Source organism: Pelodiscus sinensis, chromosome 1, assembly GCF_049634645.1.
Source record: "Pelodiscus sinensis isolate JC-2024 chromosome 1, ASM4963464v1, whole genome shotgun sequence".
Lineage (NCBI taxonomy): Eukaryota > Metazoa > Chordata > Testudines > Trionychidae > Pelodiscus > Pelodiscus sinensis.
Genome location: NC_134711.1, coordinates 74,504,871 through 74,523,418, shown reverse-complemented (window position 1 = coordinate 74,523,418; position 18,548 = coordinate 74,504,871). Strand labels below are relative to the sequence as shown.

General features: G+C 44.5%; 1 protein-coding gene across 3 annotated transcripts in view; it reads left to right on the top strand.

Moving 5' to 3' along the window:
• The first annotated feature begins 1,803 nt into the window (after positions 1-1,803).
• The window catches only part of SLC6A15 (solute carrier family 6 member 15), a 58,191-nt gene continuing 41,446 nt past the window's right edge, over positions 1,804-18,548 (top strand). Inside the window, exons 1-2 of one of the 3 annotated variants that reach the window (XM_006114017.4) lie at positions 1,804-2,002; positions 17,838-17,943. The gene's annotated coding sequence lies outside the window, so the exon portion shown is untranslated. Of the gene's footprint in view, positions 2,003-2,191; positions 4,383-17,837; positions 17,944-18,548 lie in introns of those variants that run through there. The other 2 variants (XM_006114016.4, XM_006114018.4) reach the window with 2 other exon arrangements.

Here is an 18,548-nt window from a genome sequence, read left to right as displayed (position 1 = left end):
ATATTTGCAGATGAATTTGTTAATTACTTGATCCTTTATATTTCCTGGCATAGAAGTTAAACTGACTGGTCTGTAATTTCCTGAGTTGTCCTTATTTTCCTTTTAATAGGTGGGCACTATATTTGCCCTTTTCCAGTCTTCTGAAATCTCTCCTGTTTTCCATGAATTTTCAAAGATGATAGCAAAAGGCTCAGATACCTCCTCCATCTCCTTCTTGAGTATTCTAGGATGCATTTCATCAGACTCTGGTGACTTGCAGACATTTAACTTTTCTAAGTAATTTTTAATGTGTTCTATTTTATTTTATCTTCTAAACCTACCCCATTTCCACTAACATTCATTATGTTAGGCATTCCTTCATCATCAGTTTTCTTGGTGAAGACCAAAACAAAGAAGTCATTAAGCACCTCTGCCATTTCCAAGTTTCCTCTCCCTTTTCACTGAGTAACAGGCCTACTCTGTCCTTGATCTTCCTCTTGCTTCTAATATATTTATAGAATGTCTTCTTGTTACCCTTTATGTCTCTAGCTAGTTTGTGTTTGCTATTCTTCATGGAATAGGTGTTATTCCTCATGGAATAGACACTATTCCTCATAGAATGAGGTTTACCGAACTTGGAATAAGCCATCCATTATTTCAAATTTAATTCAAAATAACAGAATTGCTGTGTAGACACTCGCATTGTTATTTTGGAATAACGGCTGTGATTCTGAAATAACGCTGCTGTCTAGATGCACCCTCAGTGAGCATCATCTATCCTGTGTACTGAATGAAGAAAAAGGTCCTGTAAGAAAAACAGTATGTGATCATATAATTAAAACTGTATTATTATGCATATTCACAAGAGAACTAAATTGATGTTTCACAGTGAAATGTCTCCCTGCCAATATATTGCAGTCCTTTAGAAGTCACCTACCATATTGCTGCAGAACTCATGCATTTTAACATCTGATCTTGAATTTTCGAATGTAATGCTCTTCATGATCAGAGCACACCTCAGGCCTCCATCTTGCTATTTTCCCAAATCACCTCTTCACCTCAACTCTTCCATTTTCCTACTGCTTCTTCCTCACTCCATCATCCACTGCTCCAGTCCTAGCACAACTACTCATCCTCGCTCTCCAGCCCCATCAATTCTACAGCATACAGCTGGACTTCTTCCCTGCTACACAACTCATCTCCTCCACATCCTCTTATATGTACCGTTCGCTGCTTACACTCTTGTATTCTTCCATCTCTGGGCATCCACCCTTCTTTTATGAGTATGTCAACCACAAAACACAGGTACCTGCACACATCCCTTCCCCCTGTTGCCTTACTGATCCCAATTTTCCATTCCCCCTGGCTGCAGCGGAGGTGGTGGGTCTGAGCTAAGGGCACAGTAAGAGCAATAACAGTTTCACTTTCCCATAACCCTAGGGCAGACATGTACCTTGCAGTTTTGCACTGAGGGTGCAGTAGTGGTAGCAAAGGGGAGGAGGATGAGAAGATGTCCATTGCCTTTGTGAGACAGGGCAAGGAGCACACTGCAGATGGCATGGCCAGTTCCAGGCAGGAGACAGGGTGGGGCCAGCTGGGGGCTGCTGATAATTCCTGAACACAAACAGCCTAAACAAACAGGTTGAAGGACCACCCGGCAGCTGAGCGGAATGGAGCACTAGGGGTCGCCGCCTTTCTCCACACCCCTCCCCACACCATCGCCCCCCATCCCTGGCTGAACAAGGAGAATGCAACTGCGGGCGGGTGTTGCATAGTTTCCTCTGCGTCAAGGGAGGTGCGGCTCCACTCCCTCCCCCCCTTCCTCTCCCCCCCCAGCCCTGCCTTCCCTCCTTCCACCGCTCCCCACCCCCTCGGATATTTTTTGTCCGCCTTTAAGCCGCCTCTGCATAGGACAGCTGGGCATATGTGCGCCAGCATCTCGGCTCCGTCACGCTCATTCATTCACTCCAAGCACCCAGCCTCTGCTGCAGGGCCTCGCTCCGGGGGCCGCCCCACAGGAAAGGTAGGTGAGGCGGCCGCACCGCCAGGCAGGGGGGGATGGCGGAGGTGGGTGGAGGGCTGGACGGGAAGCGGCAGGAGTCGCCATAAGATGCTGGAGGCTTTAGCCCTCCCGAGGCAGCGGTGCTTTAGTGTGCGCTCGTCAGCTGGACTTGGGGGGCTGAGCGGCGGAGGGAGGGGGGGGGGGGAGAAACACATGGTGGGGAGCCACGGTTTGTCTTGTAGATTAGTGCCAGTGGCGGGTTTGTGGACTGTAACGAGAGATCCCCCCCCCCACTCCCGCTGCTTGTCTATAGACAAGGGGGGGGGGGTGTCTTCCCTCCCGGCGTTTCCTCCGTTGCGGGCACCAGGAGCATTGCCACAGACTCATCAATCCCAAGGAGATACCCCTGGCTGGATTGAAAGTCGCCTGGTCGGTGGGAAAGTCGCCTGTCGTTGCCCTTGGGGAGACAGTAGTACGGCCAGATGGAAGGGGGCGCCGCGTGCTTTGTTTCAGTGGGGGGCGGCTTTTTGTTTCTCTTTTGGCGGGGAGTTCCTTTCCCTCGTGTGAACGAACCCAAAGCGTTTCCTTCGGGTCCTGCCGGCTTCAAAACGCCTGGGTCGCCTGCGCGTGTCTCCAGCTCAGGGAAGGACCATGGCATCTGGAGACATACGTTTCTGGATGTAGCTATTTCGGTGGCTCCAAGGCGTATTAGCAGGGAACTGCCTGATCTTAATCAGGGATGAAAGGATGAATAGCGCCGGTCGCGCTTGTAGCGGTTCCCAAATCGGAATCTCTCTAATTCCGGACTGCGACTGGAGGAGAGATTAGGGAAATAACCTCAGAAGGCAGGATCTGCTCAGAGGAGGCGATTGTCACATTAGTTTGGAGATCGGGGTCTGGGGCCAGGATCTGAGATGGTTTTAGCAGTGGAAAGGAAGAGGTCCGGATGCTGTCTCATTCTATGTAGCCATGCAGCTAGTGATCCGGCTGGTGCGTGCTCCCTCTTCCCCCGCCTTCCGTAACCCAGTCTGGCTGGAGTAACTCGGGGGAAGGCACCAGGCTTGGTCTTCTGTGATGACAGCCATGTTTGGGTGGCTATGTTAATGAGGATCTCTCCTCAATTTTTTTTGGTCTTAGATTCCTCCCCCGTCCCTCCCCCCCGCATTTTAAGGCTCATACATCCTTTCCAGCGCACATATACACAAATATATTCTAAGGGAGAGGAGAGATTCAGGCCCATCATTTTCATGCTGTGATTGGACTCTGCGGCTCTTGGATTCCTTTGATAATCCTCCTTATTGCCTACATGCTCCTGTAATGTTTTCCTTTTGGGGCTGCTAGTATGAGCATGAATTGCCAGCCATGCAGTGAGGTTTCGCATTTCTCTGTCTTGCTTGGATTTGATAGAGGACGCACATAGGGTTAATAGATATCATGCCATGATGCGCATAGGGATGCAAAGGAATGTAGATTTCAGTTGCTCCGAATTTAATTGTATGTGTTAAATGTTAAATCACCGTCTTCTATTACTGTGGGAATCAGCCATTTTAGATTATCTGGTATTTAGTATTGCTACATATCAGTTGCGGTGGGTGTAGGAGCTTTGGTATAGGAGAGAGCCTATTTTCAAAACACAAGTCTTCAAAACACTGTCTTTCAAACATAGTCTTTTAGGAGGCAATCATTACTTTTAATAGAGGATAAAAATGCTGTTTTCTTTTGTTTTCTTTTTCCCTCAAAAATGCAAAAATCAGCATGCTGAACAATAATGATTTTCTGAGAGTCAGGTGTTACATCAGACATTAAGCCTGTGCTAAGATATGTTCCCCAGACAACTTTCTCGCTTTGATAAAAATGACAAAAGCTCCTCATGGTCCTTGTGTTTCAACTTTCAAGACATCTATTTGTATTGGGTTTTTTTTATTAGAAAGGAAATTTAGTTAACTAAATGTTAGGATACCCAAATCAGGATTTCTCCATTTTGGATTTCTTAGCCATTATAGAAGTCTTGAATTTATAAATGGGAACAGTTAAGAAAACATCTTCTTGCATACAGACTGCTCCCTAGAAGGTCAATACTACACTCTAACTACAAGAGGAGGGCAACTTCCTGTTGATTTTGATCTTAGAATTCAGAATTGGGTTCTTTCATAGAGGTTCACATGTGCCAGCAGCAGTGAAAGTAAGAAGTTGCTGATGCAATTCAAGTTGCTTTTGCAGAATACAGCTGATGCATTGATTCATAGATTCCAGGGCCAGAAGGGAACACTGTGACCATCCAGTCTGACCACCTGTATAGCATAGGTCATAGGTCACCCCAAAATATTTGCATATCTTTTAGAAAAACAGCCAGAATTGATTTAATAAATTGTAGGTGATGGAGAATCCAACACAACACGTGGTAAGTTTTTCAAATGGTTAATTACTCTCACTGTTAGAAAACATATGCTTTATTTATTGTCTGAATTTGGGTTCTCTCTATTTGAAAAGTGTTTGTATCTTTTAATATTAAAATACAATATTTTCCTTCATGTTCTTTCCCATCAAATACCTCATTGTCATCTTCTTTGGATAACTATCTCATGATGTAAATATCAAAAGCAGTTTTTCAGACAAGTGATTTGACAACCACATGTTTCCGTGAAGGGGCTTTCATGTTGTGAAATTATTTTTGCTGAGTTACAGAGACTTTTGTCCTCACTTGCTGTTTACCATTTCAATCCTCTTTATGCAAAATAATACCTTGTCACCACTTAAGTATTAAGTTCTATAAAATCTAATATGAAATTACAGTTGATTGAATTAAGATATCTGACTAAACCACTTTAGTTAATGCGGGCTTTTAGCATTTTTGGTCCTTGGGAAGAGTTGGTAACAATCCCTAGATTAACATTGCATACCATGTTGTCCAACCAGTTCTGATTACTGCTATAGCGAACTAGTCACGCTTACCTAGCCAAATAGCCACATTGTTACATTGTTCAAACCAAACAGTCACACTCAACCAGCCAAATAGCCACATGTGGCTATTGGCTGGTGTGTTGGACACCACGGGCCTAATAGTTTCTATTATAAAATATTCTTGTGACTTTTTTTTAGAGAAATGCTAACGTATCTACTGTTTGCTGCAGGCCTCAGTTATTGCTTTATACTGGGATTTAAACATCCAGATGTCTAGAATGAGGCAGTAGTACACATGCTGAAAGGCAGGGACATAGGTGCTTAAAGAAGTTTTGCTGCAAAAATGTAGGTGATGAATGAAATTAGACAGTAGCTGAACAAGGTGTTTGTATTTAGTAGTGGTGCATTTAGGTGCTTAAAGTAGAAACTAGGAAGCTAATTCTCCATGTGAATCTGGCCCCTTTGTAATATTTAAAATACCTTTATTTACTTTCCTACCGCAACTAAGGCTCAAGGAATAAGGGTTTTTGCTAAGCTTTTTATCATAATGCAAAGGCAAACTCATGATTAGGGCAAAAAAAGGAAAATCCATGTACATTTGCTTTTGTGCCTTGTGTTGACCAGGTGGATGTTTTCGTCACTACATGTCCATTGCCTTCCTCCCAATTACAATTGAAGGCGTGGAGACTTAAGCAGGAGTGCTGAAACAATTTCTATAGCAAGGTGCTGAAAGTCCTTGAACAGAACTGTAAATTCTATATATCAGAGTTTCCCAGAGTGTGCTCCATGGAGCCTTGGGCCTCCATGCGATTGGTCCAGGGGCTTTGCCAGAAAATATCAATGACAATTGTATAATCCTATTATTTTGTAACTAATTTTCTGGTTGTTTTCTTGGGGGAAAAAAAGAATTTATAAGAAATATACAAGAAATAAAAACAGAATACCAAAACTTTGTCTATTTATTTGAGTATCTATTGACTTAAAAATCACAATACTTAAAGGGTTCCTCCATATTTTCAGGACTCCATAAGGGTTCTTCAGCTGAAAACATTTGGGAAACCCTACTCTATATTATGGAAACCAATTCAAGCTAAGTGGTGCAGAAGCATTCCCAGCAGCACTAATTCCAGCATCTATGGACTTATGATAGTAAACTATTAACCATGAGTGAGATACCCATAGAAAATGATCATAAAGTATGTGACGTCTTTGCTGAATCTAACGTGGAATTTTCTGTAACAATGTCCATATAAACCTGAAAAAGATTCTATCCAGAAAAAATGAACATGATGCAGGACTCATTCAATAGCTCCCGAGTTGTGTGTCACTAATGGGGTCTATCAGTTCTCCTCTCCCTCCGTTGTGGCATGAGAGCCCTAATATTTTCTATCCAAGGAAAATCCACGCAGATTGGGTACCCTACAAGACAGTTCTCCAGAGGCCTAAAAGGGCCACCCAGAAATACTGATGAATTAAGAATGAGCAAGCCAATAAAGAAGGCTGCCTGCTTCTCGCAGGGCAAAGCTGAATGAGACTGGGACAGAAGAGGAGCTCATCAGGAACTAAACATTTGCATTTTGAAGGTGTTTTCCCCTCCTTGGTTAAAGGCTCAGACAGCCAAATCCTGAGTTCCTGTTTATAGTTGCTGTTTTTGTTTAGCTTGTTTTGCTTTTAGTCCCATATAGGTAGCCAAACTTTGCACACCGAAGTGGGGAGCAGCAGCAATACCACAACTTGGAGCTAGAAGTGGGATTTACTTTTTTGTGTAAAGGGGAACCATGGAGATGATCAAACTTCTCCTAGCTCAGCAGCAGCAGGTCCAGGCATATTCCCAGCAGCTTTTCCAGAAGTGCAGAAAGAGACTCAGCAAGCCACCCAATCAACAGCAAGAAAGCTGTAATGGCAGCAACAGTTTTCGGAAGTAATAATTACCAGCTGCTCCCACTCTGAAATGACTCAGCCAGCCCCAGGTATTGTCCTTGCAAATTAGGATCTTCTGCTGATCCTGAGACTTATCTTGTTACAGCTGAGTGAGTAGGCCATGCCACACAGTGGGAGAAAGCCACGTGGGCCACATGACTAGTAGGGATTTTAGCATGTACCCATGTACATGATTTACTGATAAGCCTGGATTAATCAGTTAATCGTAACAGATGCACGCAACCCTCTTCCCCTTGCTGCCTCTGTATCAGAGGCAGCAAGGGAGGGAAGGGGGGAGCTGGCTTTTAAGTCATCTCACCACGTGTGCCAGCTCCTGCAGAGCCCCCTGCTCCTCCCTCCTCCCACTGCTGCATTTCACAGAGGCAGCAGCTTAGCGGGAAGGGAGGCAGGAGCCAGTACATGCAGGGAAACAGCTTTTAAGCTAGCTTTCCACACGTGCCGCTACTGCAGAGCTGCCTGTGGCCCCTGCTGCCTCCCACAGAAGGGGGGCAGACAGGAGCCAGTACATGAGGGGAGCTGGCTTTTAAGCCTGTTCTCCATGTGTGCAGGCTTCCATGGAGCCACCTGCCCCATCTCCCACAGAGGCAGCAGCACGGGGGAGAGGGATAGGCAGGAGCCAATGCCTGGAGACAGTTGGCTTAAAAGCAGACTCTCCACAAGCACCGGCTCCCGCAAAGCTTCCTGGCCTTCTCCACCCCTCCGTGCTGCTGCCTCTCTATCAGAGGCAGTAGTGGGAGAGAGAAAGTGGGAGCTAGTGCTCACAGGGAGCCAGCATAACTACTTCCTTGTCTCCTTTTGCTATACAAGAGATGCCCCTGGTGTCAACAGGCTTCTATCCCTTCGAACCTTTATTTGTCTGATAGCCTCATTGGATCCTGGACTCTTTAAAGAGCCATTCTCAAAGCCATGAAAATAAAAATGGCCGCTGCGCTGTGCTGGCTCAGCTGATTGTCGGCACAGCGTGCGAATCAAGATGCGGATTGGTCGACGAGGGAAGCCTTCATCGACTGCTCCTGTAAACTTCGTTTCACGAGGCATAAGGGAGAGGTCAACAAAGGCTTCTCTTGTCGACTGATCCGCATCTTGACTCATGCGCTGTGCCGATGATCAGCTGAGCCAGCACAGCGTGGCAACCATTTTTATTTTAATGAAGCTGGGGATATTTAAATCCTCACTTCATTGACTATGTCGGGTAGCCTATTTTACACGCCTCTGTTGGCAGAGGCATATAGTCTAGATGTATCCTTTGATTCTAGAGTCTTGGGCGAGTCCAACAATCTCTGGTGTAGCCCAGTGGTATGGTTTACAAAAGTTAGTAGAACCATTACATTCGGCTAGGACTTCTGGAGGTTTCATGCAGTATCACAATTTGATGCCTACATGATACCACCCATCAACAAACTCCTCAACCGCTTTGGGATTCCTAAATGTCTAACTCCATGTGATTTAATAAAATGATGCTGGTAAATACTCTGAATACCAAAGAAGAGACAGTATTTTCCACACATCTATGGCTTTTTCAATGTATCATCATGTCATTCTAGAGGTTTATGGACCAAGCCCTATATAACTACACCCAATTTGCAGAAGCCTATTTGGATGATATATTTTGGTACAACTTGGCTGCTATGAAGGGCGCCATTTGTGTGTGTGTGTGTGTGCTGGGGGGGGGGGGGGGCGGGGAAGAGTAGTAGGGAATGCAGCAGCCCCACCTCCTAAGGTTGGAACCCCTGGATTTCATACTTAAGGTCTGCTTAAAGCTGCATGCCTTGACCCCTAGAGGCAGTTCTTAAATGCAACAGAGTTTCAGCTGCTTGCAGCTTTGCCTTTGGGGCAGGGAGTTCAATTCAGGTAATTGAAGGATTGCTTTATCATCATGAAAACATTGTCAGGATTCTTCTTAGAAAATGGGGCAGGGGGAGGGAAAGAAAGTAGAAATGAGTGTTGTACTGCTGAGATTTGCATTTGGATCAACTCTGTGAAACTTACAAATGTTCTTGAAAAAGGGGTAAACAGGGATTTATCTAAAGCTGACTGCAAAGAGTTACAAAGGGATTTAACAAAACTGGGTGATTGGGCAACACAAAGACAGATGGAATTCAGTGTGAATAAGTGCAAAGTAATGCACATAGAAAAATATAATCCTAACTATACATACAAAATAACTGATACCACTCAAGAAAGAGATCTTGGAATCATTGTGGCTAGTTCCCAGAAAACATTAAATGTGCAGTGGCAGTCTAAAAACTAAAACAGCTAACAGAATATTGGAAATCATTAGGAAAGGAATAGATAATAAGACAAAATACCTTATTGCCTCTACATAAAGTCATTGTATGCCCACATCTTGAACACTGTATGCAGATCTGATCACCCCATCTAAAAAAAGATATATTGGATTGGGAAAAGGGATGGTGTCCCTAGTTTCTGTTTGCCAGAAGCTGGGAATGGGTGACAGGGAATGTATCATGATGATTGCCTTTTCTGTTTATTCCTTCTGAAGCACCTGGCATTGGCCACTGTAGTAAAACAGGATATTGGGCTAGAAGGACCTTTGATCTGACCCAGTATGGGCATTCTGATGTTCTTATATAGAGCTGAAATGTATCTGCCCCCTTGCTGTAACCCACTAGACCCCACTCTCCTTCCAGAGATGAGATAGAGCCCATGAGTCTTGATGGGGTCTGTTTCTCTCCACATAGTTAGTAACAAATTTTAAGGCTTACATTTTTAAATCTAACCAGTCAGAGCTGAGTGGGTCTAATATTTATTTTTCCTTTCTTTTCTATAGGAATTAGATACAGTGCTCCTGTCAGCTAACTGCTAAGTTGTCCGTCAAAAAAAGTAGAGTTTCTCAGTTCCTTGGTAGCCACTGAATAGAGGTGATCTAGTTTCAGACTATGCACACCTTAAGTGGTGGCAGTCAGTGAGTCACTTACACTTGCATTACTTGCTGGTATCTGGAGTTAGAACCCAATGCCTTTTTGTGCAATACCATCCAGGTTCACAGCATCAGAATGCAGATTTCTTTTCCTTGGATGATAGCATTATTGCAGAGTGGGGAGACTGAGCGACAGGCACATTCTTTGGGGAGGAGGCATGGGATGGGGTCTATTAGGCCTTCTCTGCCCCCCTACTAGAGGCATCAGTATCCAAAACTTCTAGCCCATGGATAATCTCAGCACAGGTAGTCAGCAAGCTAGTTTTCCAAGGTCCAGAAAAAAATACTGACTAATTAGGAACCAGCAGTCCAATCAAGAACTTTGCAGATTAAGATGAGGAAAGATCCTGAAGTGGGCACTAGAAGCATCCCTGCCTGCTACAATGACAAGCGTTTAAAAGTCTGTGGAATCTGTTGAGAAAATTAGAGGCACAAGAGATAAAATAAGGATCTTTTGAGGCCACAATTGAGATAATTATTAGTGACAATCTACAAATGCAGAACAAAACTGGCACTCAAGAATTCCAAAATGTAATAATCTTAGATATTTCCCTTATGGCAAATTGGAGATCCCCCAATGTAAGTCCCTGTCGGGCCACTGGTTTGCAAGGAGAAAGTTGCCATTGAGTCAATGAACCAACTGTCAATAAATATTTCCTGAGCTCTGACGATTCCATTAAAATAGTTTCAACCACTAGTTGATCTATATTGTTTGCCTAATAATTTCAGAAGGAATCCTCCTATGGATCTGAGAGTCAGAATGAGAGGGAGAAATGAAGGACTTAGTTGGCCTGTATTTGAGATTGTAAAAGAAGTACCTGTTTTAAGAGAGATCCCAGGAAGATATGTGCCTACTTATGTGAGTGGTGAATTAGGACCTGAGTTTTTAAATTATTTTGATAGGGTCAAAATATTTAATTTCAGGAAGAAATACTTATTTTTCCTCATATCTCCAAACGAAAAATCAAAAGGTCCATTTTTGAGCCTATAATAAGATAGCAATGTCAGATTTTTTTCATAGAATCATAGAATACTAGAACTGGAAGGGAGCTCAAGAGGTCACCAAGCCCAGTCCCCTGCCCTCCCTTCAGGACCAAACACCATCTACATTATCCCTGATAGATGTCTGTCCAGCCTGCTCTTAAATATCTCCAGTGATGGAGAGTCCACAACCTCCCTAGACAATTTATTCCACTGTTTAACCACCCTGACAGGAAGTTTTTCCTAATGTCAGCCTGAGCCTCCCTTGCTGCCTTCTTGTCCCATCATCAAAGGTCAAGGAGAACAATTTTTCTCCCTCCTCTGTGTAACACTCTTCTAGATACTTGAAAACTTCTCTCATGTCCCCTCTCAGTTTTCTCTTTTCTAAACTAAACAAGTCCAATTCCTTCAGTCTTCCCTCATAGGTCATGTTTTCTAGACCCTTAATCATTTTTGTTGCTCTTCTCTGCACCTTCTCCAGTTTTTCCACATCTTTCTTGAAATGTGGTGCACAGAACTGGACACAATACTCCAGTTGAGACTTTTGTTATATTTCTCCACATCTTGGATAGAATCACACAGGAACACATAGAACTGTGTGCCTCTTTATATAGATGAGTTCACCTCTTTCATAAGGGAAATATGAAGTCAGATATAGCTTGACTCCTCTGTTTCTACCACGCTCATTGACATTTTTTTGATTCGTGCCTTAGAGACAATATGGATGAAACTGAGAATGTCATGTTTTCCTAAAAGAGTTAAAGTTCTTAATGTTCGGCTATATAACAATTTTATTATAAGAAATTTGTATTAACTTTTTGGTATTCATAACTACATTAATTCACTAGGGGTATGTCTACACTGCATTCCTCTTTCGAGAGAGGAATGCAAATGTAGCCAAGCGAAATTGCAGATGAAGCGTAGACTTGAATTTCCCACGCTTCATTTGCATAATCTGGCCGCTATTTCGAAATACCCTATTTCGAGATAAAAAATGCTCTGTAGATGCAGTTATTTTGAGAAAAAACCCTTCTTTCAAAATAGCTCTTAAAACTCATTTTATAAGGAGCAATGGTTATTTCGAAAGAAGGGTTTTTTTCTCAAAATAATCGCATTTACACAGCATTTTTTATCCGTATTAGGGTATTTCAAAATAGTGGCCAGACGCAATTATGCAAATGAAGCACGGGAAATTCAAACCCGCGCTTCATTTGCAATTTCCTTCGGCTGCATTTGCATTCCTGTCTCGAAAGAGGAATACAGTGTAGACATACCCTAAGGCAAATGCTATTACAGACAGCTTCTACTGAGGAGCACTATAGCGGCCACTCTTATACTTTTCCACCTTGTAGGGTGCAAAAGGTATGATGGACCGGGCCGGGTCTGGGCACCTTAGGCTCAGGGCAAATTGCTCAAACTCGGGGCTCCTTACAGCCCCAGACTTGAGACCTTCCCAAATAGGCCACAAACCAGTCTTACTGTGCGCTCCAGCTGCTATCTGGCCAGCCTGAAACCTCACTAGCAAAACCCCTCTGATAGCCCAGCTCCCTCTGTGCCACAATCAGCCCCAGGCCTAACACAGGTGAGGGGTTATATAACACAATTCTACCTACACCGAACGGGTTCTTCCGGTTCCAAGAAACCAGCCACAGTTCTCAGTCAATTTATACTCTGGATCTTACCCACAAGATCACGCTGGGCCAGTCCTTTGGAGTCTAAAGGTTTATTAATAAAAGAAAGAAAAGGATAAGTGTAAGGTTGTTAAAGAGAATACATTACATGCATCAAATCACCAAGTTCTGGATGCAGGCTCTCAGCAAAGATGTTATAAATTGCTACCTTAAAAGTCTCTGGTGTACATCCTATGTCAGGATGGGTCCATGGTTCTTTCCAGCTTGCTGTTCCTCGCAAGGCTGCATCTGGAATCAGTAGCTGAACTGAAAACAAAATGGATATTGCCACATGGCACTTAAATACCTCTCCTGGCCTCTTCCTGGCCAGAGCAGGTCACATAGTCGAGTGACCTATCTGTTTCACATGCTGGGAGCCATTATGCCCTGGCCGCTCTGCCAGTATCCAGATTTCCAGATGCATTCCTCAGGTGTGAATTGGCGCCTAGAAATCCATTGTCCCTGGAGCTTTGCTAATTAGCACAGTCACTGGCTGAACATTCTTTGCCTATTGATTTCTGTCTCAGACAGAGAACCGTCCAGCATAAGCACAGAGTACATATTTATAACTCCACATACAGATATTATACAAGTACATGAATAGTCAGGGGTGGCCTGTGGATGTAGGCAACCTTGGCAGTTGCCTAGGGTGCAGCGTTTAATGTGACATCCAATGATGACGTCACGCCATTGAGGGCTATGGAGTCAGGGGTGCCGATCGCGCATTCTGCCTAGGGCACCAGTTGCCGGCAGCACTCCTCGAACCACTCCTGTGAATAGCACATATAGAATCAGTAGAACATAAGCTTTCATTTGACACCTCATATGGCCCCCTTTGTACATACTTTGGGGCAAACAACTCCACCCCCCCCCCCATGGGTGCAGCAATGATCTTTAAAATCCAATAACGTGACAGAAGGGTAACAAAGGGCTTGAATAGGCAAGAAGAAGACAGTGCAGGCTCTGGATACCTGCAAGGAGTATACTGGTGCATTGCAGCAAAAGTTCTGCCTCAGCTTTTTTCACTGTACTTTCTTTGTTCTAGCTCATGAGCAGATGTGGGTGGAGCCTGCTCTGTATTTGAGTTTACTCCTGCAAAGTACCTGTAAGGTGTAGAGCATCCTCATATTAGCTTTGCTCAGAGCTGTTCACACATAAATCTCAGAGATAGGTAAGTATCATCATCATTTTACAGATGAGAAAACTGAAGCATGGAGATGTGACTTGAGCAAGGTCAGAAAGTAGAGTGAGGGATCTTGATGACTAATTCAATGTCTTATCTATATAAGAACATAAATCAAAGAGCCGTAAGAAACCTCAGGAGGTCATCAAGTCCAGCTCCCTGCCCAAAGCAGGACCAATCCCAACTAAATCACCCAGCCAGGGCTTTGTCAAGCTGAGACTTAAAAACCTCTAGCGATGGAGCTTCTACCACCTCCCTAGGTAACCCATTGCAATGCCTTACCACCCTGCTAGTGAAACAGTTTTTCCAACCTAGACCTCCCCCACTGTAACTGGAGACCATTGCTCCTCATTCTGCCATTCGTCACTGCTGAGACCAGCCTCTCTCCATCCTCTTTGGAACCTCCCTTCAGGAAATTGAAGGCTGCTATCAAATCTCCCCTCACTCTTCTCTTCTGCGGATTAAATAAATCCAAATCCCTCAGCGTCTCCTCATAGGTCATGTGCTCCAGCCCCCTAATCATTTTGGTCATCCTCTGCTGGACCCTCTCCAGTGCGTCCACATCCTTTCTATTTTGGGGGGCCCAGAACTGGACACAATACTCCAGATGTGGCCTCATAAGCTTTCGTGGGCAAAGACCCACTTCGACAAATGCATGTATCTGATGAAGTGGGTCTTTTCCCACGAAAGCTTATGCTCCAATAAATCTGTTAGTCTATAAGGTGCCATAGGACTTCTTGTTATTTTGACTTTATTCTCGTTATGAAAATGTCCAAATGAGCACTGAAACCAAGTAAATACAATATATTTATACACTTTCTAAGTCTTTTTAACAAATGCTTTTAATTTTGATTAAATACAAAATAGAATATATAAAAATAAAATAACTACTGTACACCATCCATTAAAGTTGTGTTAGGATTTGTGTTTTCAGATGTTCCCTTTTGAAAGCTATGAATCAACAATAATTATGCTTTACTTTATGTCAAAATAAATATTTGCTTTGGCTTTTTGCTGTTGAGTTACATCAATCGGTGTAATACAATTCTAGTAGGGCTGTCAATTGGCCTGCATTAACGCCTATGATTAACACAGCACAGGATGAACACGTTAATTTTTTAACACATTAATCATGAGTGTTAATGCTGCGCTGCCTCTTTGAAGTGCCACTCTGCCTTGGCCCCACCCTGTGAGGAGCACCTGGCACTTAGAAGTGACGCGCACTCCTGGCAAGGCGTGAGAAGACTTCGCATTCTCCCCTGCCCCCAGGCCCTGATTGGCCTGGGGGTGGGGGAGTATGTGAAACCTCCTCCTGTCCTGCCAGGAGCATATGGCACTTTTAAGCTTCATGCAGGGCAGGGACAGAGCAGAGGAAACTTCACACGCTCCCCCACCTCCAGGCCCTGATTGGCCTGGGGCAGAGGAGCATGGAAAGTCTCCTCCCAGCCAGGGGCATGGGCACTACAGGGAAGGGGGAGGGGGCAGAGAAAGGTGCTTCCCCACCCCCAAACCAATCATGGTCTGGGATGTGGAACCCGGAAGTATCTTGGCTCCGCTCCTTCCACTCAAGGCCCTTCCCCTTCTGATGTGGCCTAGGGTCACTTCAGAAATTTTTGAAGTGGCCCCCGGCAAAAAATTATTGCCCACCCCTGTAATAGTGTCACATCTTGAGTTTAGTGTGGACCACCAGAGTGTAGAAATTTTACTTCTTCCACAGAAATTTCATCACTTTGTAGCACATAGGCCTTTCTGATGCCAGTGCTTATAGTCTTGTAATGGTTGAGTTCTTTGACAAGAATTGTCTTCTCCCCATTCAGTGCCAATACATTTCATGTGGCAAGTGGGAACATGCCTTTAAGGCCTGATTTGGACTTCAAAGAAATTGGAATCATGCGCCTTTCTGTAAGCTGGGTTTCTTTCAAGCTCATTCTGTATGGAGAATACTCCCTTTCTCCTGTTGTTGGCTTTAACCCTTATGCTGATGTTGCGATCTGTCATAGTTGTAAGCACATTTCACTCTGCCTTCCTGGGAGTGAGGAAATGTAGAGAGATTTTATTTTGAGGGACACTGTTCCTCTTTGCACAAGATACTACAGTAAAGTCTTGATTATCTGACCTAACAGGACTGGAGGATGTTCGGATAACCGGAAATGTCAAATAATACGGACGGCGCTGGCTCGTGGCAGGGTGGAGCAGGGGCCTGGCGCACTCTGGCCAAGGGGAGGGAATGGAGCAGCAATGGCAGCAGTGGTGGCAGCTGAGGGTGGGGGCCTCCCAGGTGGGCTCTGCTCTTTGTCTCGGTGGTGGTTGGCACGCTAGCTGCCCCCTCCTCGGTGGATTCCGGATGCTGCGTCCTCATGAAGGGCTGCATCCTCCCCTTTCCTCTTCCTCCCTCCTCCTCTGGGCTGCCTGGATGTGCCCAAAGCCCCAGCGCTCCTGCCTCTCCTCAGCCCAGTGGTGCTGGCGGCCCCTCCCCTTGCCTCAAACACCCCTCCCCTTTCCTTCCTGCCTAAGCCCGGAGGGGTGGGCCCTCCGGACTTCCCCCTTGCTCCAGCTGGGAGCCGGGCTTGCTCCATAGGGGGGCGGCTCCCTCCGTTCCCCCCTCCAGCTAGCCTGCAAAGTTTTGGGAGGGGGAAGCGGGTCCCGGGCCGCACCTAAAAGCGGAGCCGCTAACTTGGCAGGACAGGCAGGATCGGGCCCCAAATGGGGCATGGACCCAGCACATCTGAGTGTCGGGCGAGCCCGCAGTGCGGGCATGAGCTGCCCCAGGTGTGGGGTGGGGAGGTAAGGTTGCCGAGCCTGCGCTGTGTGTGCATGGGATGTCTGATAATTGAAGGTCGGAAAATCAAGACTCTACTGTATTGGTTTCAGAGCATGTGGATGACCATTATGAAGATTTAGTTCTTGTGTATTATACTGTACACTGTATGCACATCCATGGTAATGACTTATCCACCTTTACCACCATTGAGGATCATGGCTCTATTCCACTGGATCTGACATTGACTCTAGTTGGGGGTAAATTTTCCATCAGATGCAATATGCTTTGCTGGACCAGAGTTATACTTCCCATCTGCCCGTGCCAGTTTTTCTGAATGTGGCTGTGAACCTGACAGTTTAAAATTAATAAGATCACAGAAATGTGGGAGGTTCTATGGTTAAGTTACTAGCCTAGTGTAATTACCACTCGGTGAATTTGAACCCAGGATCTCTGGAGCTTAGTGTAGGAGCCTCTACAGCTTTAGCTAAAAGACACCCAACTCTCACCTTATGCTGTAGAGCTCCCTTGTTCTTATCTCTCACTATACATGGTGTAAGTGCCACTATATGGGACAGTGAACCACACTAGGGCTATGTCTAGACGACTGCATCCAGGGAATGAGTCTACTCTTCCAACATTTTTTGCAGAAGAGCAGACACGCTCTTTCAGAAGCCCTGTCTTTTTCATTTTATGAGGAAGAAGGGCTCTTCCGAAAGAGGAGGTTTTTCCAAAATTTTTGGCCAAATTTTGGAAAAGCCTCTTCTGATAAAACTATTGGAAAATGGTACGCAAAATGAGGTTTACAGGCTCTTGCACAAAAGGGATTTTTCTGACAAATGGTCCCGTCTACACAGGGTTTTTTATCACAAAAATCTCTTCTGCAAAAAGGATCAAAAGAAGATATGCAAATGAGCACTCCATTTGCATTTCCTCTTCCGCAAAAAACACACACAGTAGACGTAGCCTGAGAGTGGCACATACATGCCTCTGTGGTATCTTCAAGATCTTGCCCCAGGATGTTTCTCGTGGCATTTGATCCAGAAGGCCTGCAGAACAACCTTACTGCCACTTTCTGGGAAGGCAAAACAGGACTGGAAACCTTTTATTTATTTATTTTTGTGCATGGGAGTCTGGTGGGTGCCTTGTCACAATGTGAATCTTGGACTATAGAGTAATATGTTCATTAATTCTAATTTAAAGGGGCATTTTAGGACAATTTATAGTTGACGGTATCCTCTAGAAACCTGAAAACAAATGCTCTTTATTTTCCTTTTTCTTTTTTTACTTTCCAAGCATTCATTTTATGTTTTTCTATCAAGGCAAGCATACAAATGTGATTTGTTTATTTCTCTTCCAATGCATAGGCTTTGTTACATAATCTGTGATAGTACTAGATATGTGCACATCATTGGCAATAATGCTTTGTATCATCAGAGCAAGCAAATGTGTATGACCCATTCTTGTTTTATCTCTTTTAGAATCAACATCCACTTCAGAGCAGTAGGTTCATCTCAGGTAGCAAAGCAGGCTCTGCGCACATTGACCTAGATTCATTGAGAAACTACATTTTCTAAAGCTGCTGAAGTGAGCTTTGAATTTCTATTGCAGCATTTATTCCCCTTGAAACATTCTTGCATTCATAAGCCTATATAAATTATCAGTTTCAGTTAGTGGTGTTGTGGGTAGCTTTTATATTAAATGGCAAGTACAATTATAAGTGCATTGGGTCTAATTACATTTACTTCTTATTCAGAACAAAAATGTCTTTGTCTACATGGAAACATGTTCTTTAAAATTATCAAATTGTCCAGTTAGGATGACCATATTAGAGGAAGGGAATCTGTGTAAGTAACAATCACAAACCACCAGGACTTATTATAAGCGGGGGAATGGTCCCGCTATTGTGGGGAACTTTCCCGGCTTCTGTACCACCCCGGTGAAATGGACCAGCGAAAGGATCTGAGTCCCCGCTCCCACTTCCTTTACCCTATGGCCTCCCTGTTCCTGAGGGCTCCCCCTCCACTCTCCTGAGTAGCAGAGTCCTCGAAACCCCAACAAGGCTGGGCCCAGGTTTCCTGGGGCTTAATCCCCAACCTTGTAGTCACTAGGGGCAGGAGTTAGGGTGTCCCCACTCCGAGGTGCTCTCTTTACACTGCATGTTTTCTTGGCCCAGTGATTATTTCATAAGG